A 7,654-nucleotide genomic window follows, 5' to 3' on the forward strand; every position below is an offset into this window, starting at 1 on the left:
ATTAGAAAGAGTGTTATGGCTTACAATAACCCGCAGATCTTAAATATGTGGCGTAACACACGGAGTAAATAGGAAGAAGCTCTTAGGTCTCGTTATGTTAAGTTTATCGAAAATTTAAGTGAGCACACAAAACCTTTGCCACCACTGAATTGCGGTGATCATGTCATGATACAAAACCAAACAGGTCACTTTCCTAACAAGTGGGGGAAAAGTGGAAATAAAAGACTATCATCAATATGTTGTCAAGATTGATGGATCAGGTCGCTTAACTGTACGAAATCGCAAGTTTCTAAGAAAATTCAATCCTCCTGGTTACAAATCTCGAAGTGGTATCTCTTATCTGAGAAAAGCAAACATACCACTGCAGAAGTTTGTCTTTTCTGGTAATGATGAGAAAAGAGATTCTAAAGAAAATTTTGATGTCGTGCGCTCCCAGAAAGTAATATGTTTCAAAGCTTGAGATAACTTTGAAAAAATTTGCAACGCAAAACCAGCTACCTTCCTTTCACCTGAGGACTTAATTTGCATGGATGAATGTCAATCTTCTACAAAGCATAGAAATAGTGTATTGTCTCGTTTAGATCCTAATAATAAATCTAGGTTATCTGAAAGAAATTTTGTTGACGATGGAGTGTCGCCAGATAATGAACTGCGTCGTTCCGGTCGTGTAAGAACCCGGAATAGGATTTACGATGCCGAAAGTAGTACATATAAACCTGTTTAAACTGCAGTTTAAATTAATTATTTATTCAATCATAAAAAAGTTAATTGTAACATTTTAGTGGTTTGTGTTCTTTTTGAGTTTAACTTCGTTGATTTTACCACTTAAAACTGTATTTAAGTTTACAGTTTTTGTAAATGATTTATTTTGCTAGCTAAATGTGTCGTCTCATCTGCTTTATGGATAAAATCTGGGAGGAGATGTATAAGTATTTACCTAGCTTTCATTATTTTTTGTTGTACAGGTTTTATCATTCTTGTAATTAGTTCGTTTAAAAACTCAACCAAGAAAGATATTTATAGAAATTTGAAAAAATAAAAAGGAAGAACCAAATGCTTAAACATACGCAAAACTTCTGACTCAAAAACGTTTAAAGTTATAATTTTTTTTTTCTGGAGCAGCCTCCGGGAGACCAGTGTAAAATTACTCCAAAAGTAAAGCAATAAAAAACGCTAGATCAAACAGTTACAGTTAGAGGGATTTTATTTCTGTTTAGTATGGTTTTTGGTTGCCGTAGTGGCGATGTGTATGTAGAAAAAGTTACTCGAGTATGATGTTAAAAATTAAATCAAACAAAAACTTTCAAGTACTCAAAGGTTCTGAGTATGTACATAAAACTTTTTTTTTTTAATTTTGGCTGCCTTGGGTGGTGCTTAGCTCGAATGCTCGAATACCAAAGGTTTTTATATCCATCTTCTAGGTCTTTTGACCAGATTTTTGAGCGCTTGCTTAGGGCAATATAAGTACTCTGTATACATAATATTTTTTTTAACTTAAAGCTTCACTCTAGAGTTGAATTAAGCGTTTTAGCGAATTTTGCTACGTTAAACTAAATTTTATTAACTAGATTATTCTGCCAATATTGCGAGTATTCAAGAATACTTAACGAAAGGTCACTTAAAATGACAGACTTGAGTAATTTTTTGAAACCAAACAAATTCAAAAAGCTACGGCCCAAAATTCAAAATGCTAAGGACAAAGTTTTAAATCATCTGTCTAGTCGACTAAACATGTTGCGCACCCCTATCTTAAACAAATTTAGTCGATGTTTGTTTTATAAGTTTTTCAAAAAGAAAGTTAATTAAGTAGACCGTAATAAGCTTGTATTTCAAATATACTAATATCATCTACAAGCTGTTAGATACAAAAATAACTAAAAATTGTTCAATATACTTAAATATTTAGTATACAAACAGTAACATGTTAATATAAAAAGTAAAAAGTAAACGTTTTGTAGAAAGATACTGCTTTAAGTCTGACATCTATTTTTGTTCTATATTTATAGTTTTTGATAATTTTTTTTTAAATTTAGGCTACACTAAATTTTATCAAAGTTATTAAATTAATTTTCTAGATCAACGCGAATTAGGTCCACTGTGTAATTAGCAGTCTGTTTTTTTTAAATAAAAGTGTGCGATAATATTTCTATAAATCCTTATGTTTCATATAAGCTTCACATAGTTGAATTTTTTTTAAGTGTTATTAAACTGCAAATTGTTAATACCACATGATTTGTTTGATCGTAATTACTAGTTTTTTGAATTTAATATTAATTTGTTTATTAAGTTTCAAATGCTATTTCTTGATGTTTTAAATTTAATCAGCTAGTTTGTGATGGTTACTAATTTGCTAATTCATTATTATTCCAACTAGTATTTGATTTATTGTTTATAGGTTTTATTTTGTATTTTGATTTAAAGTTATTTTATAGACTGAAACCGATTATTTCCAGCTTTTTAGTTTATTCTAATCAGTTCCACAAACGAACTTATTAGAAATTTTATTGCAATTTTTTTAATGTTAAATTATTATGCTTATAAGATTAAGTTTAAATAGAGTTTTTATGTAGTTTCATCAAAAAAAACTTAACAAGTACAGTAAGCTCTCGCTTATTTACGCACATTGTGTCCATAGAAAAAATGCGTAAAGATACGAAAGATCGTAAATATACGAGAGGTACCAAATATCCTTACTATAATGGCTGTTTTTTAATATTGCTTCTAGTAAAATTAGACTGGGGATTTTCCCACTTTAAACAAATTGTTTACTTTATTTATAAGTATGAAAACAAAAGATAAAACTATACATGTATTGAAAAAAAGGACTTAAATTATATAAGATAATAATACGAGTAGAAAAATTTTACAACTTTTAATACAAAGTAGATTTTATCTTTATCTTTATTTATATGTGACTTACTTGATACTTAACATTTATATTCTACTTAGCAAATTTAATTTAATTAACAATAATATAGATATGATAAACCATTATATAGGGCAAGAGACCTGTATTATTTATTTGTGTATAAACTCTCATAATTTCATTATACTTTCATTATTTAACACAGTCGTATTTCTTTCATAAATTTAATTTAATCTCTTATTGTTAACAAAATTTCTGATATACTGAGGTATAAGTAAATGTTTATAAATTAGTCAAGAAACATAAGTTTACAAAGTCTCAAGATATAGAGAGGTGAGTTAGCATTTAAAAACATATTTTAAATAAAAATATACAATAAACCTAAATTGTGCAATATTAAGAAAAATTAAAATTCTCTTTTTTAGAATTCTAAAATGCGTAACTAAACGAGAGTGCGTAACGTCACGAGTGCGTAAAGATGCGAGAGGTTACTGTAGTTGTGAGTTAGTATTACTTAAAAGAACATGTTTACTTACACACCCTCCAATTACATTCTTTCTAAAACCTCTAATAATGAGTATGTCAAGTTTTTACATATAAAATAGTAAAATTTTCTGTCTAATATAAAAAGTTTGTCACGTACTGTCAGTCTTGCACTAAATTCTAATAAAAATAAAGTAATCATTAGCGTAAAGTTAAGAGTCGCAAAATTTTTATAGCTTAACTCAGGCTGACTCAGATTGGCAAGTACTAGCCAAGCTTTGTTTGTTCCTCAAACGCGATACCCCTGTATTTAATGACTTTCATATGAAGCAAAGTATGAATAAAATAGTCAAATTCTTGGCCTTAGATAGGAAATGCGTACAAGGATAATCGTTATGAAGGGCGTTTAAAAATACTCTAAATAAACTCAAATAAAAATCAAACTAAAACAAACTCAGCGTTAATGTCGTAGTGTTTTTAAAAACTACTTTTAAAAAATCACGATCGTGGTAAAGAAAAATTAGTTAGACAGTATTTAGCGACGTCTTAATCATTTTTACATTTGGTTTTAGAGCTAAAACAATAAGTATATATATACATAAAAAATATGTCTAGACTTACATAACTGATTTTAGTACAAGAATATTATTAATATAAAATACATCATTAAGTTTACTAATTTGTTTTATACGAAGTATATTCCATATTAAATTTTTGTTTTAATAGACCTGTACTGGTTAAAAAGTTTGTACCTGAATTGTTTAGCATCGGCTCTAAGTAATTTCCTTACAGTGTTGCAAACTTTTAGGATTATAAAAATAATTTAAGAATGCTTCCTCTAAAGTCGTTATTGAATAAAGAGCTTGATTTACAACTTTACAAAAGCTTTTTTACTGTACAGTTAACGTTCGAAATTATTTTTTTTAATCGAGCAATTTTCTATAACTAGTTAAAAACTTTTACCACCTAGAAAAAGAAGCTTGAAACTTTTTGATTTAAATTGCTTACGTATTAAAGTAAATATTTTTTAAAGCTGTACCAGTAAATCAAAAATAAATTAAACACTTTAGTATAAAAACTACAAAAGTTGAACATTACTTTCAACTAAAATAAAAAAAAAATTATAAAAATCGCTAGTCTTGCTTTTTTTCTTTAACTATAAAAAAATCAGAACGTTTTTATCGAGAGAAATGAGTTAAATAAGCATTTTATTACACTTTTTAAAAATAAAAATAAGATACTATTTAAAAATGTACGCTTTTTACATATTTAACTGCATTTTGTTAGAAAAACTACAAGATAGTTTTAGAAAAAGAATCCTCCAAAAGTTTTCGTAAAAATTTTAGTGCTAAAGGTCAACACTATAAATATATTTCGTTTGGATTTTTTCGTTATTGATCAGAATGTCAAAAAAGTATTTTAATTTTATTTAATAACATATTTTATGTGAAAAATGTACAAGTCATAGCCTGGACTTTAAGGTGTGTAAAAGATTAAAAACAAAATCAAAGAAACATCAAGTAAATAAAAATAAAGTATCAAGGTTGAAAATTTTTTCCCAGTGTTCTCATTCTATAAATTAAAAATCTTTTCGGAAAAATGTCTTTTTTAAAGTTTGTTATACTTTATTAAAAAAAAGACTTACAAAAATAATACATAAGGGAATATTTCAGCATTACTACTTACTAAGCATCATCGCTTTTAAACTAATTGATACTATTTAAAATCAAAAACAACATACAAAATACAGGCGCATTAAGTAATTAATTAAATAAACAAGGACTTTTGCACGCATAAAAATAGTTTACACAAAGTAAATAATAGAAAATATGTTAATGTTTATTGAATGGAAAGTTGAACTTGCCCCGCGGCGCAACTTCAAATTTCACACTGAAGTAGAAAGCGGCAGTTCAACTTTCATGGAAGTTATCAGGTTACCTGGTGATGGTTGCTGGAATTTAAAAAGTTTTGTTCAACAAGATAATAGTTTTCCACACTGATATGATGTAATGTGTGCATTGAAATAATTAGTGATTTTACACAGGTTTTAGATAGACTTGTTTTCGATTAGTTTTGGTTATACTACATATATTTTCCAGTGTTATCTTTTTAAGCTTTTTTCGTTTTCAAAAAAATTAAAGTAAACTTTTGCGTACCAGCTCTAATCAATTTCAGTTGATGCAACTGTAGTTGTTTTTTATTTGAGCCTATAGTCAATACAAGCAGTGTTGTATTCAATTAATATAAACATTTTGTGTATGAGCTTTAATTTTTATTTTTTATTTTTAGCCAGTAGTAAAATCATTAAAGAAAATTGGGTACGATATCAGACTTTGTAGCAAAAAAAAACTTTCGCAGATAAGTTTTTTACGGAAATTCTTTTTTTCGATTCTATGATAGTTCTTGTACGTTTTTAACTAAAATAAGGATAAAATAAAAATGGTTGATCATAGATGTAGTTTATATAACTTTTATACAAATTGCATGTATACAAGTTTTTTCTATAGTTAAAATTTTATTAATGTTGTTTTTATACAAGTTGCTTATACTTTTATTAGAAAATTAACTTATACTAAAGTTTAACATCCAGTTAAGTTTTTTTTTAACGTTTGTTGAACAACTTGTTTGTTAATAACTTATCAAAAGTTCGTAACTATAACCAATCACATATACCGACAGTAGTATGAATTTCACTTAAAGATAGTGCATAGAAACTTTTTTTCAAATAAAAAGAAAACTAAAAAGCACATTAGAGTGTAGGTCAATTAAGCCACAAAAATGAAACTAAATATCTCAACACGGGTATGAATTATCAAGTTTCATGCTGATGGAAATTTAATTCTCAATTCCTTACAAGTTTGTGTATCAAATTAATCGGGTCGTGGTTTCCTTGAAATTACTCTTGTTTTAAACGGCCAGGTCAAAATTTGTTCTTTTAAAAGTTTTGAATAAAATTAGTCACATGGATAAACGTTGGATTAGTGACCTCTTAGTTTTTATTCGTCCTTTTTTACTAAGCAAATCATAAAGTAAGATTTCTTCGAATTACTATAAGCTTATATACAGTAAACTTAAAAAAATTAAATAGTATTAAAACTTTTTTTAAGTTAGAATAAATGTTGTTTATACCTAGGCTGTTAAAATTACAATAAGCTAATGAAATTTAAGCTTAAATATCTTTATAGATTTTATAAGTAAATAACAATGTTCATAAAAGGTTTTTAGGTAACAACACTATAATCTTAAGCTAAAAAATAAGAAAGATAAATAAAAAAAAAAGTTTTTTAATAACTATTGACTATTAGATTTTTATTATTCGTAATCTAGCTAATATCATGATAATTTAGTTTACTCAAATCTTCACAAATAAAATTCTTTTTTTTAATGTTTATATGAGATCATAGTTTACATATAAATTTGCCAAGTTTAATCTTAACTTTTATTTGTATTAGTTTGACTTACTTGTCATAATAGCTCACTTTTATAAACTTGTTACAACAAAGTTTACTTGCAGCAACTTTTGTGTGACTGATTTTTTCCAAATCGCAGTAGTTATCAAAAAAAAAGTGAAGTAGTAAGGAATGCCATACTTAAAAAACTAGTACAGGATTAAAATATCAAAGGTCATCATTTAATAATTGTCACTAAATTATAAGCACACTATTTAATATGTTTCAAAAATACTCATATTCATCAAGTATAAAGATATAAAATACTTTTAAGGTTGATTGTATTAAAATAAAACCTTTTGAGTTTTAGCCATATGAAGTAGCTCATTGCGTAGAATTCACAGAACGTTGCAACACTGAATATTTCTTTAAGCTAAAAAATATTATCATGTAGAAAACGAAAATATTAAAAATCTATCTCACAAAGAATTCATTGTGTTAGCCACAAAATACGTCAAAACTATCGTAAAAGTTATTATAGATTAAAGTTTGTTCGCTCTTAAATATCATCATCATTCAAAAATTTTGAAATATTAATATTTTTTCCGATAATTAATGTAATTATTTACACATTCTTCAAGATTAAAACCACGTTTAAATGTATGCTTGTATGTATAAAGAGTAAAAAAAATATTTTGTAAGTATTAATTTCAGAAAGCTCTTTTTTAACATATACCGTTTAAATATAGAAAATATTAAAAACCAAAGAATATAAAAAATTCAAAAACACACTTTTGAAATACATAACAACTAAACGTATCTAGTAATGTTTGGTAAAAGTACAATGTTTTCCAAAGATTGTTTGTAAGTTTTAGTAGCTAAGTAAAATGTTTTTAGTTTTGTGAAGTGTTGTTAG

This window comes from Thalia democratica, chromosome 2, assembly GCF_965202585.1.
Source record: "Thalia democratica chromosome 2, ktThaDemo2.hap1.1, whole genome shotgun sequence".
In the NCBI taxonomy this organism is placed as follows: domain Eukaryota; kingdom Metazoa; phylum Chordata; class Thaliacea; order Salpida; family Salpidae; genus Thalia; species Thalia democratica.